Source organism: Neofelis nebulosa, chromosome 8 (assembly GCF_028018385.1).
Source record: "Neofelis nebulosa isolate mNeoNeb1 chromosome 8, mNeoNeb1.pri, whole genome shotgun sequence".
In the NCBI taxonomy this organism is placed as follows: domain Eukaryota; kingdom Metazoa; phylum Chordata; class Mammalia; order Carnivora; family Felidae; genus Neofelis; species Neofelis nebulosa.
Genome location: NC_080789.1, coordinates 123330858 through 123354008, shown reverse-complemented (window position 1 = coordinate 123354008; position 23151 = coordinate 123330858).

The window sequence follows — 23151 nt, the reverse complement described above, 5'->3', positions numbered from 1 at the left end:
GGAGGGAAAATCGGTTCCATGCCCCACCTCCCAGAATCTTGGTCTCTGAATGTCCTTTCCTTTTTTGTCTCTTATAAGGACACTTATCATTGGGTTTAGGGCCCACCCAATCCAGGACGCTCTTATCCAAGAACTGTACTTTAACTGCATCCACAATGACCATTATTACAAAAAGGGTGACATTCTGAGGTTCTACGCAGACATCTTTTGGGGATCACCTCTATGCTAGAGGTGCCACGTTCATCAGAAGCCAGTGACAAATCCTCTGAAACAGGTGCAGGCCAAGTGAAAGGCACACCGTGCAGAGACCACGCAGGCCATGGGGCTTTGGCTGCCATTACGGGGAAGACAAGGGACAGAAGGGCATGCCACGGTGGCCTACTCTGGGCCAGGACAGAGGCTGGGACGAAGAGGCACACGTTGTGTGACCTCCACAAAGAGGGACCAGAGTTTGGAAAGGCCTACCATCACCTCTCAAGAAGTTACGCATTCCCTACTTTGTTCATTATGTTCAATAACTTTACCACTCTCTTTCCCCTGTTGCCCCCCCACCCAAAGTCAAACAAATCCTCACACCTAATGGATTCCCATGATTCTTGTTACACACAGCAACGAGGCAAAGAGGTGAGAATGCTATAAAAGGCCTACTACGACTACAATTTTGTTTTGACACCAACGCACGTCATTCCCTTCTTTCAAAACTATGCTCAAAATCCTTGCCTCTCCGTGGTTTCTCCCCACGCCTAGGCCTGAGAACCATACAATCCACACCCCTCAGCATAAACATTTATGATTTTAATCATGTGTGCTTGTACTTATAAATACGCCTGTTCCACGCATCCCCGTGTCTTCTTAGATGTACATCTGAGGCCGACAGCTCATTGCAGAAATAAACCCTATGGGTTTCCTCCTAGAAACCGATATGGTCCTCTGCACAGAGAATGTTGTTCGTGAAGAGACTATTCTATGAGTGCATCTCTAGCAAAATGTTGTTTCTCATTTACTCTTTTATGACTTCTTCTTTTATGACTACAACCCCCCAAAAAGAAGGAAATGAAAGAAGGAAATCCGATATGAAAGATACATTTCTCTATCCTGAACCAAGAATGGCATACCCATCGTCGAGATGCAGTGATGACATCCGAATGGCAATTCCATGAAGGGACCTGGCAACAAATAGTCACGTCAATGCGAAGGAAAAAACACCTCTCAAAGTGGTTGGTGGCTGCCTGGGCTGTGTCACTAGTGGATTAACAGAAGAGCGGTGAATGGAGAGTCTGTTTGTCTTCTTCGGTCCCCTGATGTAAAAAGACCTAAGGACAGCACCACCATTACTTGGTTGCCTGGGTCTCACACAGTTACATTTGTGTTTTTTTTTTTTTTTTTTTTTTTTTTTTTTTTTTTTTTTTTTTTTTTCACACAGTTACATTTGTGATCCATGACATTACACCCAATGGCAGTGTTTTCACAGAATCAACCGGTCACACTAAGAAGAGGCAGCAGAAGTTGTTTTACCATGGCCACCCCCATCAAACTAGAAACGTGATGTCATTGCCCAAAAACGCAATCTTCTGCCCCTGCTCTGCAGCACGAACTGCCTGTCCACAGGATACCCTTCTTTGTCCTCAAAGCAGCTGTTAGGTCACATCGCAGGATGACAGAACTTCTCAGCCAACGGCATCCTCCATTTAAATAATCAATTCCCTTCAACAGAGCTACGCTTAGAAAATACTTGCAAATCATTTCTCTGAGGAGGGATTAACATCCAGCATATACAAAGAACTCCTACAATTCAACAACAAAATAACAAAAAACCCAATTTAAAAATAAGCAGAGGAAGGGACACCTGGGTGGCTCAGCTGGTTAAGCAGCCGACTTCAGCTCAGGTCACGCATCAGGCTCTGTGCTGACAGCTCAGAGCCTCCAGACTCTGTCTCTATCCCTCTCAAAAATAGATAAACATTAAAAAAAAAATTGGGGGGTGGGGGGTGGGGACTGGGTGTCTCAGTGAGTAAAGCGTCCGACTTCGGCTCAGGTCATGATCTCTCGGTTTGTGAATTCAAGCCCCGTGACAGGCTCCGCGCTGACAGCTCAGAGCCTGGAACCTGCGTCCGATTCTGTGTCTCCCCTTCTCTCTTCCCCTCCCCTGCTCATGCTCAGTCTCTCTCTGTCTCTCAATAATAAATAAATGTTTAAAAAAATTTTTTTAATAAGCAGAGGACTTGAAAGGACATTTCTCTTAAAAAAAAAAAAATACAAATGGCTGAATGGCACACAAAAAGGTGCTCAGAATCACCAATCATTAGAAAAACGCAAGCCAAAACCACAGTGAGATAACACTTCACCCACATTAGGGTGAAGCTATTACAAAAAATAATAATAGCAAGTGTCGGCGAGGCTGTGGACAACCTGGAACCCTCGTGCACTGCCGGTGGGAATGTAAGGGAGGCAGCTACTGTGGAAAACAGTAGGGCACCTTCTCAAAAAATTAACCACGGAATTACCATAATACCCAGCATTCCCACGTCTGGACACGTAGCCAGAGGAACTGAAGGCAGGAACGCCAACAGATATTGGTCCATTCATGTTCACAGTAGCCAAAAGGTGGAAGTAACTCAAGCGTCTATTCGCACCAACAAAATGTGTCCGCATATGACGGAATACGACCGAGCCTTCAAAAGGAAGGAGATTCTGCACATGCTGAAACGTAGATTAATCTTCATGACATTGTGGCCAGTCAGATAAGGACAAAGAGCGCAGAAGTCCGTGTATATGAAGTGCCTTAAATTGGTCAATTTCATAGAAACAGCGGGACGGTGGTTGCCAGCGTCTAGGAGGAAGGGAGGATGGGGAGTTAGTGTTTAAGAGGAAGGGGGTTTCACTTGAGAAGATGAAAATGTTCTAGAGATGGACGGTGGCAAAAACTGCCAGACCGCGGGACCTTGACGCCACAGGACTGTACTGTGAAAAATGGTGAAAGTGGTAGCTTTTGTGTTATGGGCACTTGACCAGCCCAAAAATGACATATGAAAATAACAGCCACCCAAGTTCAAAAGCGATCTGCATCGTAATGCTAGCGTTATAACGAAGCTGTTAGTCTGGCTCGCTTCTTGTTCGGAACGGTACTTAAAAAATCAGGCATCGAACTTTCTTTTAAAAAGGTGGGGGAGAGAAATAAAAGCATCTTCCCTCACGCATCCCCCTCATGGCGGCAGCACGGTAAGGGAAGCTTTAAATTGCTTTTAAGTAAATACAAAACCACTGCCATTTTCATGGTTAGAATTAGGCTACTGATGTATTGCTTCCCTTTCACCTTTGTACCCCCCCTTCCTCATGTTCTGCTCCTCACTTCCATCCCATTCCTAAATCCCCTAGCACTGGTCCCTCCCACCCACAAACCCAGAAAGAGGAGGAGATCTCTCTCCTCTGGGGTTAACGCCCATTAGGCACAACACAACTGATAGACCTCTTGGCAGCCCCAGCTACGAGCTTCCCAATTCCATTAATGACCACAAGAAAGTGCTTTCGCTCTCAGAAGAGCCATCTTACAAACAGCCAAGATATCGAGCAAAATGGATACTGCAGAGTCAGGGTCATTAAAAAGACACAGAGAGACTGGTTCTAGAACAGTGGCTCTCATCACTGAACCTGTTCTGAGAACCAGGTTTTGTAGGGAGCGGAGGGGAAGGGAGGCAGAGCGAATGCATTCTATGGGAGAGAGAAACGAGAAGTAAGGGAGAAAGCAATAATCAAAGCCGGAAGCTTATCCCTAAAATCAGACCTAAAAATGAACACCTCAGCATAAGCGGAAATGTGCCCGTGTCTTCACGACAGAAGAATGGACAGGAATGAAGTAGGTTTCTGTGTTTCTTTAGCATCTTAACATTTTGCGTGGCTTACACAGTTTTTAATCGCAAGTAAAATGTGTTGTTTTTAAAATAACCTTCCAAATTACCACAGTGAACACTGTCACAATATGAAAAGACAACCCTCTAAATAAAAAATGGAAAGATCGCAGACTGTAATAATGTAAATACTTTCCTTTCCTAAATACAGACATTTGTATTTTCTGTACTATTTAAACTTGTCTACAGTGTTTATCATCCTGGACCTTCCTTCCTGGTCAATGCACCTTGAAATACTTCTCAAATCCCAACACACACAGCCCTATATTTCTGTTTTTATAAATGGCCTCAACACACATATGCAGAGGTATCACTTCTAAGACGTGCTCAGTTGGGCAAGCGGTCAGTGCTTTTGATGGCTTAATGAACAAGAATCGTCTATACAGACTTTGCAACAGGCCAGAGAAAGGTTCACATCCCAGAACATTCTTCCCATATCTATCAAAGGAAAAGACACTTGATCATACTTTTAGAGAGAAAAAAAAAAAAACAAAGACACTTGGGCAGAGCCCTGGAAGAAGTTGCTGTCTTAGTGTTTCGACCTGCTGATTAGCCTGTTGCCACTTGGTGGCACTGTTGATTCCAGTTTGCTCCCTGATACTGGGGTGGGTACGTCATTTGATCCAACCATCAGAAGCACGTGTGACTCTGGCTCTAGGAGGAACTTCATTAAGCCCTGACAGCCTTAAAAGAAACATCAAAATGACTATATTCCTGTCACCCCCAAATCTAAATGGTAAGTTCATAGTAAATGCCCTCCACTTAGAACCTCCCCTTGGTTTTTCTCCAAATACAGAAACCCAACCTCTCCTTCAAGGTGTCTCTCTTCGCCTGCCTCTGTGAAACCTTCCCTATTAACTTCAGCCAGTCCCCCACTGGGCATGGCAAATCTGGGGAAGTCGCCCTGGCCTCTGGCAAGTAGGCAGGGACTGGGAAAGAAAATGTATTGGTGAAAAGGAAGCAATACCACCATCTTGAGATTTCGAAACAGCATGAAGTGCAGGGCAGACAACGTCTTGATAGACCTCCATTTACGTCATTTATTCGCTGAGTGCTTTAGTTTAAACCTCTCAGCACCTCTGTGCGAGCTTCCTGTTTTGAAGCCAGGAAAGTAAGGTTCAAGCTCAAGGGCAGGCACCCAGAATTTGCAGGTTGCGACCTGGAACCTCATCCGGATCTCCACACCCCAACACGCCACAGTGCCTGGCACGACAGGAGCCATCAAAAGGCCCCCAATGTCAACACACGCGGAGGCCCAACAACTTCCGACCCAAGTCTCAGGACCGAAGTGGGGCAGCCTCCCTCCCAAGGTCCACGGCTCTGATCTGCACTCGCCCACTCCCCGTCCACTCCACAAACACATAAACGCCCGTACTGGGCTGCACATTGCTTCATGCTCAACTCCCATTTTCTTCTCTTGCGATCTGCAAGGTTGCTAGTTTAAGAACATTTTTTAACGTTTATTTATTTTTGCTAGAGCGCGAGCAGGGGAGGGACAAAGAGAGAGACGGAGACACGGAATCCGAAGCAAGACTCCAGGCTCCGAGCTGTCAGCACCGAGCCCGACGCGGGCCTCGAACCCACGAACAGTGAGATCGGGACCTGCACCGAGGTCAGACGTTGAACTGACCGAGCCGCCCAGGCGCCCCAGTGGTTGCTAATTTTGAAAAGATTCCAGTTACACGAACATTTGGAGGAAGCAAAATACGCTGACATACAAGACCACTGTTGTGTTCTGTACACCCTTGGAGTAGACCTGCCTCTGTTCTACGTTGAACTTTCTCTTTTTGCACGAGGAAGGGCATGGCGGACGCCTTGAACAATGACAGTGTAGAATCCTCGGGGGAGGAGCAGGATATGGATACTTTATACCAATAATTGTTCTGTTATTGCTTTGAACAACACGTGTTACATTCTTCAGTGGGGAGAACAGCATTCTGTGATGTCTTCACTAGCACAGATCATAAATCATCATCAGTGAAGTATAAAACGAAGAGAGATATTTCGGGTGGCTGTGATCTTATTATCAGCATTTAGTTTATGGTGCACATAAAAACTAACTGGCTATAAAGTCATGACGTGGAGCTTTCAACAAACACCACAACTTACACACACAATAAAAGAATGTCACCACCTTCGAAAATAGACGCTTTGGAATCTTAGAGACATCTCCTTGGGGCTGCTTCAAACTCTGTGAAAATTTCTCTTTTGATGCTGTATCCAATGCCTGAGACATATATATACTTTGGATTTTTTTTGTCAATTGTGGTAAATAGTCATACTTTGAGGGTGGTTTTCATTTGGGGAAACAGCTGAGTCACTTGGAGCTAAATCTGGCACATAAGCTGGAGAAAATGGTTTGAATCAAAAAGAAGATTCATTCACTGAATTATGCAACCAGATATCGCCTTGGACACGATACAAGAGGAAGGTAGCCTCCCCGGGGGCTCACCGTCTAGAAGGGAAGAAAAGCATGTAAGCGAGTAATAGTAACCCAAATAATATCACCTTCCCAGACATGTAAGCAGCTCTCGTTGCTCTTGGGGAGGGCTACGACTGAAGAGTAACAAGGCCGAGGCCCTGGATGGGCTCAGAAAGCAGTCATAAAAGCAGCTTCCAGAAGGAGGTGTTCCACATCTGTGTGAGCAGCGGCAGCTCCCGTGCATCAGTGTGTAACTTCCCAACGGTGCTGGTCCAACGGAGCATGTTTGTCCAGATAGTTACATCCGGGCATGTGCTACTGTTACAATTTCAGCTAGGTATTACTTTGTAGTCCCGTCTGCCAATCCCGACAAAGCTGCAGTCCTGGGCTAGGATACCAAAGGATAAGAAATCTTTCCATGATGTTTCCTAAGGTGGCCAAAAATCAGTGTGGCCACCATTAAGGGTGGCCTGGCACAGGAGCCTCCCCTGGTGGGGGGAGGGGCAGCCAGCTGCAGTGGTGGCCAACTTGCTACCTACGGGGATGGCGGGGGTGGTTGTCGCAAAAAAGCAAATACACAGCAGACGACGGGAGGCAGGGGTCTCACCGTCAGAGAAGGGAGTTACAGGTATGGAAAAGGAAAAAAATATCAGGACTGGAGATATCGGTATGAGCTCAGAGACACAGAAATTAATGACATTTAACACACATATGAACACACATACTTCCTAGCTCTGACAACTGACAGGGGCCTAGAAGCAGCAACACCCCCATAGCAATAAGCGTACCTGAGGTACTAATGCTTCACTTCGTCGTTGTTGTTGTTTTATTTTTATCTTTATGTTTATTTACTTTTGAGAGAAAGAGAGACAGAGCGCGAGCAGAGGAGGGGCAGACAGAGAGGGAGACGCAGAATCAGAAGCAGCTCCAGGCCCTGAGCCGTCAGCACGGAGCCCGACGCGGGGCTCGAAACCCGCAAGCTGTGAAATCGTGACCCGAGCCGAAGTCGGACGCTTAACCGACTGAGCCACCCAGGCGCCCCCCACCCTCTACTGCCTCACTTGTAGATACCATTCTTCACTGAAAGAGGGATCCCTGGAGAAATGGTCAATTCCAGAGATGGACAGGGAAAATATCCCATCTGGAACATCTGAACGTCCCAGAACGTCAGTAAGGGCCGGAAGAATGACAGAATCATGTCAAAAGGACACAGAAGCGTGCTTACAAGGGTTCACACCAGCCACATGCGGGACAACTGAAGGATCAAAATAAATAACAATAGTGATGGGTTACAACCCACTGAATGAAACAGGAAATCCTGAGTCAGTACTGATAAAAATAAATACACGAAAAAAGTAAAAGTCTGAGGAGGACTAAAATACAGAGCTAGGCTCAAAGGACTGTCAACAAAATATGCATTAATTACAAAGGGAAGAAGGTGACCTTACAGGGGAGACGCCTGACAGACATGAACTTAATCAAGTGATCAAAGGGAACGTCACTGGTAATGGGGCGAAATACATGTCACCTGGGAGGGGTGCAGTGAAGAGAATACAGAGCCGTGTCCACAGAGTCCCTGTCGCCAATGCCTAAGCTGAATATAATCGTGAAGAAACATCAGCCAGAAACTCAGAGTGAGGAACATTAACTGACCTTCAAAAGTGTCATGAAAGACTGGTGACTAAGGGCTTGTTCCCGGGGGAAGGAAGCAAACGAAACACGACGAGGAAATGCAACATGTGAGACCAGCCCGGGTGCTTCTGCTGTAAAGGAGGTTATCGGGACAACTAGCAAAACTTGAAGGGGGTCTGGGGATTGGACGACGGTGACAAATCAGTATCAGTTTCCAGATTTTGATGGTTGTCCTGGGACTACAGGAGAATGCCCTTGTTTGTGCGAAATCCACACTAAAATATCTGGTGGTGATGAGGCATCATGTTGGCAACGGACTCTCAAAAGAAATGTTCCTTACACCCTACCTTAAAATTTGAAGTTTGAAATTCCTCCTCCCCCGCCCCCAAAAAAGAAAGGTTTGAAAAAAAAAAAAAATTGTGTAAAAAAGTAGACTAAATAGCCTGACTCTGGCAAACGGGCCATTCCCTCACCCCCGCCCACTGTCCAGCTGGACCCTATACTGGTAAACCAGCACAGGAGGGAAAACATACCGGACCTATCACTAAGGACTTGAAAATACATTTATCTAAAAAGGGGAATCCTGGGACATGCAGGAAGGATGTTTTCTTGTTGACTGCTTCATAGACCAAGGATCCCAGTGATGAGAAGAAACCTTAACACTTACCAGAGGCCATCAAGCCCCTCCAAGTATACAAGCTTCCAAGATCCTTTAGGGTACAAGAATACCAACTGAGTTAAAAGGACCTATCAGAGTAGTCTAGGGGCAGTCTAGCATGACCCCAGGGCAGTCTAGCATGACCCCAGGATAAGCACGGATCTATTTAAATTGGTTTCGCCAATGGGCCACCAAAAGGAGCTGTGTCGTTATTTTGTTTATACTGGCAGGTCCCCTGCCCCTTCTCTGGGAACGGACCCTGCCCCTCCTCACCACTACAGCACCCCACTCCCCTCCCTGCAGTAGTCATCTGTTCAAGGGGTACCTGAGACCCAAAAGAGCCAATCTGAGTTCTTCCTGAAATATGTACGTGATGCTAGAAAAAAGACGCGCTCTCTCCCTGCACAGAGGTCACTTAGCTCTTCCTATCACTCCATCAGATCTGGTCCCTTCCAGAGCCAGCGTTCTCTTTCACACTTAAGCTACTAACTACAGACTGGGTTTCTCTCACTTGTCCCCAAAGAGTTATGACGAATTCAACTGCCATCTTGTAAAAAGTCTCCGGTGTAGATTTCGGGCACCAACTTCCTCGTGTTTGGGTGCCATGCACTGGTTTCCAGGCCCTAACCAACTACTAGATGGATAAAACAGTCACTGAGCTCCCAGATTGGTGGAGCTAGGAAATTAAATCCTGGAATCCAGAGAAATGGCCTTGAGGCATCCTTCAATTTCTCTGCCCCTTTAATTCAACCACAAGTGGCCAATTCTGTACAGCGTATCCATTTATGCTCTGAGTGTTCATTGCAGTTGTCTACATCATTGCCTTCTGTTTACGCTGCTCATCTCCTCAATTACACTTTAAGTAACACTGCTTTCTGGGCACGACCTAGACTACCTCTCTCTCCCACTGCAAACTGCTGAGTAGACATTCAATAAACGTGATGGCATGGTGATATCACGGATAAAACATCACGGGGTAACTCAAGGTTCCGTGTGAAAAATGAGACTGAACAGAGCATAAGACTCTCCCTACACATTCACAGTGCCTCGTTCGGCCTCCGCTTCCGAGAAACACCGAATGAATGAAGTAACCTCGCCGTCCCCCTCCTGTTAAATCGCCAGCAACACGGGAGCCAAAGCACAGGGGTCATGCACACCAGCACAGAGCAAGCCTGCCTGCTGCCAAGCCTTGACGTGACTTTACCACCTGGTCTGGTCATGATTCTTGGTCAACTCATTAGGAAGCCTGGTGGGGAGTTTATGCACGGCTGCCTTGTCGCACATGAATGCTTTTTAGAAAAGAGACCAGTGGATTAGTGCAGAAAAATGTGAAAGGGTGATGCCAATCTGATCTCCTCTATCCTAAGGTGATGTCACTGCTTGTCACACTCGCTGTGCCTAAACGGCTTCTTCCTAGCCATGAACCGATACCATGAACTCTCGAAAGACAAATGACCACAGATCGGAAAGGATCGCCCTCGAAAACTGCTCGATTTTCACGGGAGGGCTCGTTTTCTTTTTTATGTTGCATCACATGCTATTCCTGAAACCTTCTGTTTCTTCCAAAAGGGGAATGTACTTCAGATCTACTATGAAGTCACCTCAGCTCTCTTCTCATTGCTATAGAAACGTCAGATTTTCAAAATAGTGTATTTTCAGCTACGACATTTTAAAACAACAAACGTGTAAAACGCCTGTTTACGTAATCCATTAAAGGGAGTTTTCTCCATAGGCATAAAAAAGCTTACATTTGTTAAAGTAAAATTTTGTCCTAATATGGACATATAAACATACTTCATCCTGTCGTCGAGGTTCGTTTATGTCTATACATAAAACTATATAAAAATATTTATGTAAATATGTTTTGCAGAAATATAAATATACAAATGAACCTCAAGGCAACAGGATGAAAGAAGGCAAACACATCCTTCCTCATTGGCATCTTATCCTGTGAGGTAAACAAGTCACGCAGATATCGTGAACAAAGATAAAAATATTTTTGATACACTGGGGGATTTTTTTTTATGTTTTTATTTTTTTTTTTGAGACAAAATTCTGAGAGAAAGCACAAGCTGGGGAGGGACAGAGAGAGAGGGAAACAGAGGAGCCGAAGCAGGCTCCGCGCTGACAGCAGAGAGCCCGACGCGGGGCTCGAACTCACGAGTCGCGAGATCATGACCTGAGCCAAAGTCAGATGCTTAACCGAGCCACCCAGGTGCCCCCATTGGCGGAGTTTTGAAAGGAAACCTGCGCCTTTTCATTAAGGATTGTCTGCATGGTCTACACCTGTCCTTTGCCCTACCTTCCCAATATTTCTTTGATAAACTGTACTTTGAAGCAATCCGTAAATAGTTTTCTCCCAGCAGATTTAGTATTCTACTGGTGCACTGATACAGAAAGTAAACAAAAGACACTGCTGGTTGTGCTTCATAATTTTCACGGGAATTTAAAGGTTCGGTCCGGTGCTGTTCATCATTTGGACCAAAACAGAGCTCTTTTGTATCCGTGTTTAGAAATACTCCACAGTAAATACCAGTTTATGCAAAACTGCACGATTTCTGCAAGGAGAAATCAACGATGTAACAGATTTCTAATTTCTGATCGACTGCGTTAAGACCCTTTAACTAAAACAGGATGATGCTCTTCCCATAAGATTGTCCGTGACTCACCTGCTTCCTCTCAGACATGAAAAAGTTATTCTTTAAAACACTTACGGCCGAAGAATGACCTAGAGAATCGGTCTCTGAACGTGTGAATTAGATATCAGACTTCTGGTGAAGCTATACGCCAAGAACTGACACGAGTTTGTTAGAGTCCAGTCACACCTCGTGTATCTGCCACCACTAAGGACTTTGGCAAGCCCGCCTCACCAGCCAACCTCCTCTCCTTCTAGACCCACACGCCCTTCCCTCACCACAAACACACCAGATGCTTTCATGCCCCTTGGCATTTCGGTCCCCGCTCTCTGTTCTTTGCTTGGAATATCTTCCCTCCTCCCTACCCCCAACACACATCCCAGCCAACTGGTTTATCTGCTAAACTATCCATCCAGACTCAGCAGAACCATGACTTTCCCAAGGGATCTTTCTCAGTTCACCATCCGTCCTCCCTCAACAAAAATTTGCCTGCCTCTCTCTTCCGGGCTTCTGTCACACTTTGTATAAAATGCATGGCACAGTGTCACAGACATTTATCTTTCTCTCTCTAGGAATGCCTAGAGGACACAGTGAACACTCTTTGTGTCCCCAATGACTAGCAATTTCTATTGTAGTCAACAATAAATGTTTGTTGACTGAATATATGAGTTTTCTGAAAACCAGAGCTTACTATTTTTTACCTCTTCTGTCCTTTTTTGGGTTACTTTTTCTAAAAGGGCCCTGCTGGGGTGCCTGGGTGGCTCAGTCAGTTAAGCATCTGACCCTCAGTTCCGGCTCAGGCCATGATCTCACAGTTTCATGAGTTCGAGCCCGGCGACAGGCTCCGGGCTGACAGTGCTTGGGATTCTCTCTCTCGACCCCTCCCCCTGAGCTCACACTGCCTCTGTCTCTCCCAAAATAAATAAATAAACTTAGAAAAAAAACTGTAAGAGGACCCTGCCTTGTTAGGGTACAACACATAATTCAACTTTTTTTTTTTTCTTGATGGCCGAAGTTCATCTTCATTCTAGAAAATATCACTGCACCCCCTCTGGCTGCTAATATCTACAAGGACCGCCTGCTACGATCCCAAAACCTTCCCCATGGCAGACTTAGGAATTCTTAAGCTACTTCTTAAGTTTCTAGGTTTCTCCTCTTTTTTTTTTTTTTCCCAGACTTTCTCTTCTCCCAGCGTTTAGTATAACTGCTTCTGGTAGTGTTCACAATCCACCCTCCCTTAATTGGTAGCCTTTAATCTGCTAAGGGCAGGGGAATTCGATAACTAAGCTGGTTAATCCTGTGCAACTAAGACTAAATAATCTTTGAATTGGTGCTTATAAAGTAATAAGGTCTTGGGGCTCTGGTATTTGGAACGTATGACTGCTACATACTTCAGTTGTTTGAGGTCTTAGAAATGACCTCCCGGGTTCTCTGCCCTAGTTTGCAGTCCTGACCTCCACATGATTGAGATTTTATAACAATTAGGCATCTTAGATACGAGTTGCCATAATTCCTCCTCAGAAGAAAAAGACTCACGTGCACATTTTACTCGGAAATGGCACGTTTACAATGACTTAAACGGCCCTTGGTACATTCTGAAATAGGCTAAGAAATTCCTGGACCGAATCTGACCAATTGCAAAACAGGAAACGCCATTAAACCAGTTACTGTACACGGATATTGCGTATCAATCAGGGTAGGCGAATGATGCTGTGGGAACACCCAGCTCAGGACTCGCAACGTCTTCCACGGCCGGTGGTTTTCTGTCTTTCCTCACTCGTGCTACCCGTCCCTCACGAATCCCATTCTACATCCTCACGCTGGGAACCGAACTCTCGATCTCAACAGTGTCAGCCCCCTGGCAGAAGGAAAGAGATGTAGAGCACCACATACGGGCTCATTAAACTTCTGCCCAGAGGTGACACACATCACCTCCGCCCTCACTTCATCGGCTGAGGCGAGTCACACGGCCACTTGTGAGTCCAGCCGGTTAGGAGGGTACAATCCTCTCTCCAGGGAGCGAGCTGAGGGGTAGGAAACTGGAATATTCAGTGAACGGGAACAGATTTACTACTCTAAAATCTGCTACTACTAATTTACTCTTCTAGGCCCTCAAAGAAAGGGGATGCAGATATCAGGCCCCGGCGTTGACGGCGAAGAGATGACAGCACTCCCTCCGACGGGGGATAGACTTTACCTCACAGTCTCTCACCCCAACTCTCCAGACAGCCACTACCAACTGACGGAGGTCAGCACGTGAGATAAAAAATATCTGCCCACCCCTTCTGTAAAGAGTCAAGTAATCCAACATTCAGGGTTAAGGGAAGGCTTCCTAGAAAGTCACGGCTGAAGTGAAAACGGGTCCCCTCCAAACCAGGTGACAAAGAGGGAGAGAGATTGAGGCAGAAGCAGCAGCCCACGGAAACCCCTCCGGGCAAGTTGCCACAAGATGCCACAGCCCTCTGATGAGCAAGGAGCCTGAACCCGGGGCCGGGGGGGGGGGGGGGGGGGGGCGGGCAACTGAGACAAACAGGTGCTATGGAGGTCAAACGGATGTGACTAGATCGTGTGTGGGATCGACACTGTGGGTTTCTGGCTTGAGCAGAGTCCAGATGATGCTGACGGTCGAGAACTAGGCACAAGGACGGAAGAAGGGCTCAGTGGGGCGGGGGGATACGAGGCCAGTCCCAGGCACCTGGGCTTGGAGCCGCTTGTGGGCTATGCCTTTAGACACGTACGTGGGGCTTGTCCAGGCCACAGCTGGAGAACTCGGGGTGAGATCTAAACTCCAAAAATGGACAGGAGCATCATCGGCTTAGGGATAGTCCTGGAAAGTCTGGAACTAATGGGACGGCTCAGGGAGCGATCAGAGTGAGAAGCACAGAAGACGGACGAGAGCTGAGAGGAACCCCACCAGAGAACAGAGAGTGCGAGGGGGGGACCCAGGGAGCTCGGGGCGGAGAGATGAAGACAGATGGGGATGAGGAGGAGCTGCTGAATTTACCCAAAAGTGGGGTTCTGGTGACCTGGGAAAAGCAGGGTGAGAGGCCAGGGGGATGGGGACACAAGTGTGGCTGCTTGCGGGGACCAGGACAGTGAATGGGAGGTAGGAGGGCACAGACTGCCTAACTCGCCAACGCGCCCCAGCGACAGCCCTCCCCCCCTCCCTGTAGGAATCAAATGCTCCTCAAGGTAGAGGGCCCGTGAGAATTAAAGTAAAATGAAAATGGGTGCATTTTTCTAAAAATTATATTTTCACAGCCCTAATACTCAAAATTAATCCTTTGCAGCACGTTACCTTCTTTTAAACTTGAAAACGATGACACATCATCCTTCACAACGTGGCAAAGATACCAAATGTACATACTGCCTCCACGCTGATGAGTCTCAAACTCTTATTTCCAGCCCAGATCTCTGCCCCGGGTTCTAGCTGTCCTACTGAATGTCCTGCTGGTCACTCAAACCCACCCTGGCCCCTGCTGACCTCCTCATCTTCCCCCGAGGGCACTGTAAGCCCCGCAAAAATGGAATCCCTGTCCAGTCAGACCAATATGGTACTTAAGCTGTTCGAGAGTCACGGTCCCCACAGCGAACTGCTCACAAAGCAGCATCCCCCCAAGAAGCTCTGCCTGGTAAGAGTGCAAACACAGATTCTTGCCATAAGCAAAGATAATGTCTACCTTCTAAATCACAAGTACGTATGCATTCCTACCTTTGCTGTTGCCCCTTAATTACAAGCATATGTTTCTAGAATGAACAAATTAGTCACACTTACCATTTTTATTTTATTCCTTACCCACCTGACTGACTTGTGTTACACCAAGTCGGCAGGGCCGCATGCCAGCTTTTTAAGAATTAGAAAGTTGAGCAGCCTCCCTGTCCCCACCCCGATGTGTCATTAGCCATTTCCCACCTGGCTCAGAATGAACACACAGCTCACGGCTGCCGGTCCCTGCTGCTCACTTCCTACTCTTCAGCCTGAATACATTTCTCTACTGAACTTCAGATATACATATCCACCGGCTAGTGAAGAGACGCACTTAGATACCCTGCGAACATTTCAGACTCAGCATGACCAAAACCAAGTTCGTCACCTACCCTCACAAAAGAGAAATTACAATTTCCTTCCCAGTGTCCCGTCACCACCCAACCAATCATCTCAACGAGACCCTAAGCATGGACGTCCCCCTCCTCCACGCCCCAAGGTCATTTCCACTTCAGATTCGTCCACTACTGCCCAGGTCCCAGCCTCCATACTCTCCAAGCCTACTAAAATAGCCCTGACTGGAAGCAAGAGAGCAAGGTAGTGCTTCACGATTAATGTCTCGGTTATAACATTTTCCTGGTGGGACGTCTGAACTTAAATCCTCATTTTCCTCAAAAAAAAAAAAACAGAGGGTGTTTAATGTGGCTGTGACATTTTAATAAATGAAAGAAAGAACACAGGATTAAGGATCCTAACTAGATCTCGTGTTCCTTCTACTACAAAGAAATAGAGTATGAGACCAGCAGGGAGCCTTCAAAACACAGAGTCGATACGAAACATAAACACTTCACTTCCTTATCCAATTAGCTATCAGGTGCCTTCAAGTGTTCCTCTAAAACTTTCCCCCAGTTCAACAATGTTTTCCATCTCTCCAACTGAGAATCTCGGTGTGCCATGCTTAGACTGCTACTAGAGGATAGTTTTTCTTCCACTTGAATTTGCTACCGATGTTTTATATGTAATTAATTTAATCCTACAGCATGTTTTAGTGTTCCAATTTGTTAAGGTCAGTTTGAATTCCTTCATATTTTTACAGAGTATCGGCAACTCCGTGAAATCGGCAAAGTCGGTATCGTGTTCCCTAATTCTTAATCAAGTTACCCCTACATACACTGAGCAGAACTGGTCGCTATGGGTTACCATGCCTGATATCACTTCATTGGCAGTGAGAATAATGCTAGATGCTCTATGGGTGTGAGATGCATGCATTCATTCATATACCATTACTACAGTCAAGAGAAAGCACCATGTTATTAAAGCGCAGATGAACACAGCTATTGTATTTCCATGATTTATCTGTCCTCTCCTTCAATATACAGAAGACAGATTGATTAGATTAGCCTAATGCCGTCGAGTTTATGCAAAACCCAATTGGTTACTAGGTGCGTCTAAAAATAATAATAAATTATTTGATGATTTCTTTTTCCTGGTATCTCCATGCGTTTGACGTTGCTCTGACTTGTCTGCAATTTCCACGGTCAATCTATTTTTGGCTGTTTTGCAAGCTAGGCACAATACTTACCACTTTTTAATTCTCGGAGACTTCTCTTTGTCTCCGTAATTAAAAACTAATAACAATAATGACCCGCCACCACAGTCACACCTGGTAGTTCTTTCTGTACCCAGCATGTCTAACTAATACAAATAGTTCCCGTTCTTCAAAGCACTTTTTAACTCTTTTTCTATTTTGACTCTCTTTACTTTCATCAAAACTGGGAACTGCTCCAGGCTCCTTCACATCTGATACCTCTTATGAAGAGTGAATTGAATAAGACATTAAAAGCCTCTGCCTTTTCACCAGCTTCTGTTACCGGTTTTCCTGGCCTGTCTATCAGGGACCCATGCCAAGCAACTGGTGAAATTATATTACAACGAAGTCTTTCTGAAACTTGCAGTAACCGGCCCATATGGACAGGGTCCAAAGTGGACGAACACTATATTCTCTCTGATGTGGAAAAAGTTTATGACAAGAGAATAAGAGGGAATATAAATTGCCTTTTTTTTTTCAATTTATTTTATATATATATATATATTTTTTTTTTTTTCTCTCAGGTTCTCATGCACCTTTAAAGGGGAAGAAAACCAGGCGAGAAGGTTTCTTTTGGTTTATTTTGTTGTGTTTTTTTTTAATGTTTAGTTATTATTGAGAGAGAGAGAGAGACAGACAGAATATGAGCATGGGAGGGGCAGAGAGAGGGGGAGAAGACAGAGAATCTGAAGCAGGCTCCAGGCTCTGAGCTGTCAGAACAGAGCCCGATGCAGGGCTCGAACTCACAAACGAGATGGTGACCTGAGCTTAAGTCGCACGCTCAACCAACTGAGCCACACCCAGGGGCCCCCAGGCAAGAAGTTTTTAAGAGCATTCCTACTTACGGATAATCAGGCCACCCCGTTTCATTTTAACACAAGCAAATGAAGGTTCTTCAAGATTTGATCTGTTTTCACCTCGTGTCCTGATGACTCAGAAGAGAAGTATCTGGGGGGAGAAAGTGCATGCTGGTACCAGGGTCTACTGGCCTACAGTGTCTGAGGCATTTTCTTAGAGGACCGCAAGCTGGACTAGACTTTATCGATGAGAAAGAAAGAAATGAGCAGGAAAACCTGGCTTCCATCACTCCGTTTGCTTCTGTCTCCTCCCCCAGTAGCGCTTGGAAAGAACCACCAAGCCCATCAGCCCCTCCACCAGCAGCGGGAAAACTCCATCAGTGTTGAGCCAGTTCACCAAGTCCAAGAAAACGGAGAAATGTTTCCAAACGGCCACTCTTGCCAACAAGCCGAAACAAGAGAAGGACACACATCTACATGTGGCCAAAATGTTTTCAGTTGCTTCTTTCATAATTAAAGAGAGTTGGTAGAATCAGGAAGACGAAAAGATCGGGAGGGTCTCTTCAGCTCCGGAATCTACAAATCTCTATCTTCATCAAATACATCTTACTAAGTTCACCCACCAGAAAGGGAGAGAGAAAAAATTTTCCAAAAAATCTACTGCTTTGTACACAAATCACTACACTATTTGTGAGAAAAAAAAAAAATTTTTTTTTAATGTCCTAAACTGGTTTTCTAAGCCTCCACTTGGATGTGTTATTCCTATTCAATGAATCACACCAGAATTCTCACTGGCTTTCTTTTGCAGAGATAATTTATTTTTTGCCTTAGAACCAGAAAACATTTTATCATCTTTGTGAAAGACTATTTTCCATTCCAAGCTTTCCGCAGAAAATTCTATTTATCTGTGGTTTGATACTTTAAGTATCATTACTCAACTTAATTTGCTCTTAAGAGTTCTTAAGAGTCCAAAGAAGGCCTGCAGTCAGCTACTGATTAAAACCTGTTCCTTCTCAATGTCACTCTTTGGTGGCAGCATGAGTTTTATCCCTTGGCCCTCAAGCCTCACTCACTGAGAGTAGATTGCCCCAAACCAGATTCATCAACTAGAAGATGACAATACGGTATGGGAAACTAGGATTCTTCCCCATTAACTATTCTTAAGTACAGCTGAATGGAAAACTAGGGCCCACAGACAGAGCCAGTGGCTACAATAGCACAGAAAAAAAGCTCCCTATCATTAGGTAAAGGGATCCAAAGTGTAGATGTCCCTAGGATTTTTATTAGTGCACTCAAAATCTGGTATCATTTAAGCACTGCGATTCACGGACCACCTACATCAAAGTCAATAAGAGTGCTTTTTTTTTTTAATTTTTTTTAATGTTTATTTATTTTTGAGAGAAGGACACAGAGACAGAGAGAGAGTGCGAACAGAAGAGGGGCAGAGAGGAAGGGAGACACAGAATCTGAAGCTGCCTAAAGGCTCTGAGCTGTCAGCACAGAGCCCGACGCGGGGCTCGAACCCACAAACTGTGAGATCATGACCTGAGCCGAAGTCGGACGCTTAACCGACTGAGCCACCCAGGTGCCCCAGGAGTGCTTTTTAAAATACAGGTTTGGGAGTGCCTAGGTGGCTCAGGCAGTTAAGTATCTGACTCTTTGTTTTGGCTCAGGTCATGATCTCACGGTTTGTGAGTTCGAGCCCCACATCGGGCTCTGTGCTAACAGTGCAGAGCCTGCTTGAGATTCTCTCTCTTCCTCCCTCTCTCTCTCTCTCTCTCTCTCTGCCCTTCCCCTGCTTGCACTGTCTCTATCTCTCTCTCCAAATAAATAAATAAACATTTAAAGAATAAATCAAGTAATAAATAACTAATAAAATACAGGTTCCAAGGCCTCATCTCTGACCAACTATATTGGAATCTAAGAGGTGAGGTCCAAATATCAGCTCCAAGGACTATTCTCAGGTACACTAGTTTCAGAATCCCTGCCCTGAAAGAAGAGTAGAGAGTTATCCGGTGGCCAAGTTATGGGTTGGCTGGGAAAGATATGGACTGAGTTGGGGAAAATCTTGCCTAAGCAAAGCAGGCAGAAGGGACAATAAGGGGACCAAGGTCAGAGGAAGGTAAACTGACGAGGAGAGATATAACCAAAACCACCTACAAGTTCCCTTAAATAAAGAAAAAAAAATTTTTTTAATATTTATTGATGTTTGGGATAGCACAAGCAGGGGAGGGGCAGAGAGAGGGGGACAGAGGCTCTGCCATGAAGGCTGATAGCCGCAAGTCCGATATGGGGCTCGAACTCACAAACCACGAGATCATGACCTGAGCCAAAGTCAGATGCTCAGCCGACTAAGCCACCCAGGTGCCCCTAAGAAAAAATGTTTTAATTCTACATCAATAAACTTTTGGAAAACACTGAATTAAGGGTGTTAAACCATGGTATTAGCATAAGTCTACCTTTTAAAATCAAAGCACTAAACTGCTATTCAAATTGTTGAGCTTAAGGATTTTGAAGCAAACCAGACTATGGAGAGTGTATGTAACATACATATAACGAAGAATGATAAAGTATGGGAAGTATGGTTCGAACCAGAATGGCAATTTTCTCTTAAATCTCAAGCATTTTCTATATTAACTGAATTTAGAGCACTCTGTGCTCGAGGACAGAAGAGTACCCCAGTGGTGTTTGTCTCCTGGCCACTGGTTGACTTCCTTCTGTCTCAGTCAGAGATAGTCTATCAATGTCAGCTTTTTGAGAAAGCGATAGGGAAGTCATAGTTTGGCTTTCCCATGCCTCTTTCCACACCAATCCTCACAGGACTATGTAAGACGTGAGAGCAGGAACATAAGAAAATCTGGGTTCTGGTCTCTACTAATCCACTGATAGACTGAATAAATCATTTAAGCTTGTACATTGAAGCTTCCTCACCAGTACAATGAGGAGGTTAGATGAGATTATCTTCTGGCTCCAAAACTCTAAATGTCACATTACACACAACCCTGATGCTGTGCTTTTTGCTTTAAAGAGGATAGAACCTATAGGCATCTCAATGTATCTCCCCCGCCCCCCAACCCCGATATGTCAAAATGATCCTGTTGTTAATACTATGATTTTGATTGAGAAAATGAAAACAATTATGAGTAAAAAAAAAAAAAAGAAAGAAAGAAAGAAAGAAATCTACTTTGGACTTAGATACCAGGGAAATTCTAAGGCCCTCTTCCTTACCTTCCTTCCATCCACCTTCCTTCAGCTCTCTCTCCTCCCTAATCTCACCCTCTACCAGCTAATTTCTTTAGCTTGAGTTGGGCATAACCTGATTTGCATGTAAAACTTACTCCTCAAAAAAAATTTAGCTGAGGGTAGTAGCTTAGATTAGCCTGAAGAAGTTGCTGAAACACTTTTAAAGGATCTACAAAAAACATAATATTGGGGCGCCTGGGTGGCTCAGTCAGTTAAGCATCCAACTCTTGATTTTGGCTCAGGTCGCAATCCCAGGGTCGTGGGATAGAGCCCCATGTTGTACTCTGCACTGAGCATGGAGCTTGCTTAAGATTCTCTCTCTCTCTTTCTCTCTCTCTCTCTCTATCTCTCTCCTGCCCCTCTCCCCAGCTCACAGGTCACTCTCTCTCTCTCTCTCAAAAAAAAAAAAAAAAAAAAAAGGGGCGCCTGGATGGCGCAGTCGGTTAAGCGTCCAACTTCAGCCAGGTCACGATCTCGCAGTCCGTGAGTTCGAGCCCCGTGTCAGGCTCTGGGCTGATGGCTCGGAGCCTGGAGCCTGTTTCCGATGCTGTGTCTCCCTCTCTCTCTGCCCCTCCCCCGTTCATGCTCTGTCTCTCTCTGTCCCAAAAATAAATAAAAAACGTTGAAAAAAAAAATTTTTTTTTAAATAAAAATAAAAAAATAAAAAAATAAAAAAAAAAAAGGAAAGAAAGAAAGAAAGAAAAGAAGGAAGGAAGGGAGAAAGAAAGAAAGAAAGAAAGAGAAAGAAAGAAAGAAAGAAAGAAAGAAAGAAAGAAAGAAAGAAAGAAAGAAAGAGAAAGAAAGAAAAAACAACATAATATTTACACACATTTCTGAATCCACTTGGTTTTGAGTGTCTATTTTTTTTTTAATGTTTATTTATTTTTGGGACAGAGAGAGACAGAGCATGAACGGGGGAGGGGCAGAGAGAGAGGGAGACACAGAATCGGAAGCGGGCTCCAGGCTCTGAGCCATCAGCCCAGAGCCTGACGCGGGGCTCGAACTCACGGACCGCGAGATCGTGACCTGAGCGGAAGTCGGCCGCTTAACTGACTGAGCCACCCAGGCGCCCCTTGAGTGTCTATTTTTAACAGGGATTAGACTGGTTTTGCCACATCAGTCTATCTTTCCTCAACTGGTACCACTTTTCACCTACTACGGGCCCCTGTATTTTATCTTAGCTCCCTCACTGGTTCCTCTACCCTTCTGAGTCACAGCATCAATAACCTACAAGCTGTCCTTAAAACCAAAAAAATAATGATCTCTCAGCTTATATTTCATTTAAATACACTTGTAGGAGTTTTGACTTCTCAGATACCACTACTTTGGAAACTTTTGCCCACACACTGCCAATTCTTTACTGTTTCCAAACAAAATTTACAACAACTGTTGCCTCTTAGCAAAAAAGAAAAAAAAAAAAAAAAAAAGAACCCAATAATAGAGTGTGTCCCTTCTGTTCCCTATAGCAATAGGCTTGCCTCTATTTCAGTATTTTTTTTTTTTTTTTTTTTTTTTTATTTTTTTTTTTTTTTTTTTTTTTTTTTTTTTTGCCTCTATTTCAGTATTGCTTAAACTAGTCATTTCATGTATTGTCAGGCATTGGGGGCTCTGCCTGTACTGTTCTGGTTACATCATCACCAACAAAAGATTTACAAAAAGGTTTCCATGGCAAGCAACAAGAACAAATGAAAAAGTCCAAGAGAACTGTAAACAGAAAAGATAAGGCTCAGTCAGTCTCTGAAACTGACACGAAACTGACAAGCAACCCCATGCACAAGCAACTGCGTCAATCACAACAAGTGAAGCTATGGGCATTTCCCTGAAACATGATAAGGGCCACACAATAAATGAAGACACTGGACTTTTTATGGATGGAATAGTCACACACAGCTCGATGCAAAAGACTCTAGTGACACGAGGGCAGTCACCTTCTGCATACAAATTCTATCCCTTGTTTAATGGACTAGACAAGTGTTGCCATTTTAATTCATGGCCCTACATAAAATGAGCATTAAAATAATCTCCTTTTGAATCTTTATGTTTTCTGTAACCCTGGTAGCTAACTGCTGATACCAACAATTATCTAAGCACCAGCAGCTGTTGGAAAAGGCAGAAATCAGTAATGGCAGGTCAGCTGAAAAGAGACAAGAGTGAGGTGTGGATTTATGGCAGGGAAAGAACTCAAGCTGTAGGCACCTCTGGGGAAATAACAAAGCCAAACACACAGAGTGCGAATATGGAAGGAGACATTTTCATCACTGACGCAAAAGACAAAGGCAAAACTATGATTTGTTCCTCTTTGTAGCCCTAGAACTCTTCCTGGCACACAGTAGGTGGTCAATAAATGCTGAGTGAAAATATAGCACCAAATTCAGAGTCAGGAAACCCACCGATGTAAAACGATTACCATGCAAATATAATGGCATCATCTTACATAAAGGGAAAGTGGATGGATTTTTCTCTCTCTCTTAGTAATGAGAAGCCATTCTGGATATTTTAATACTAGACGTGGAATAATTTCTTATTTCTCAATTTCCTCTCTCTCAATCATTCCTCCCCCTCCG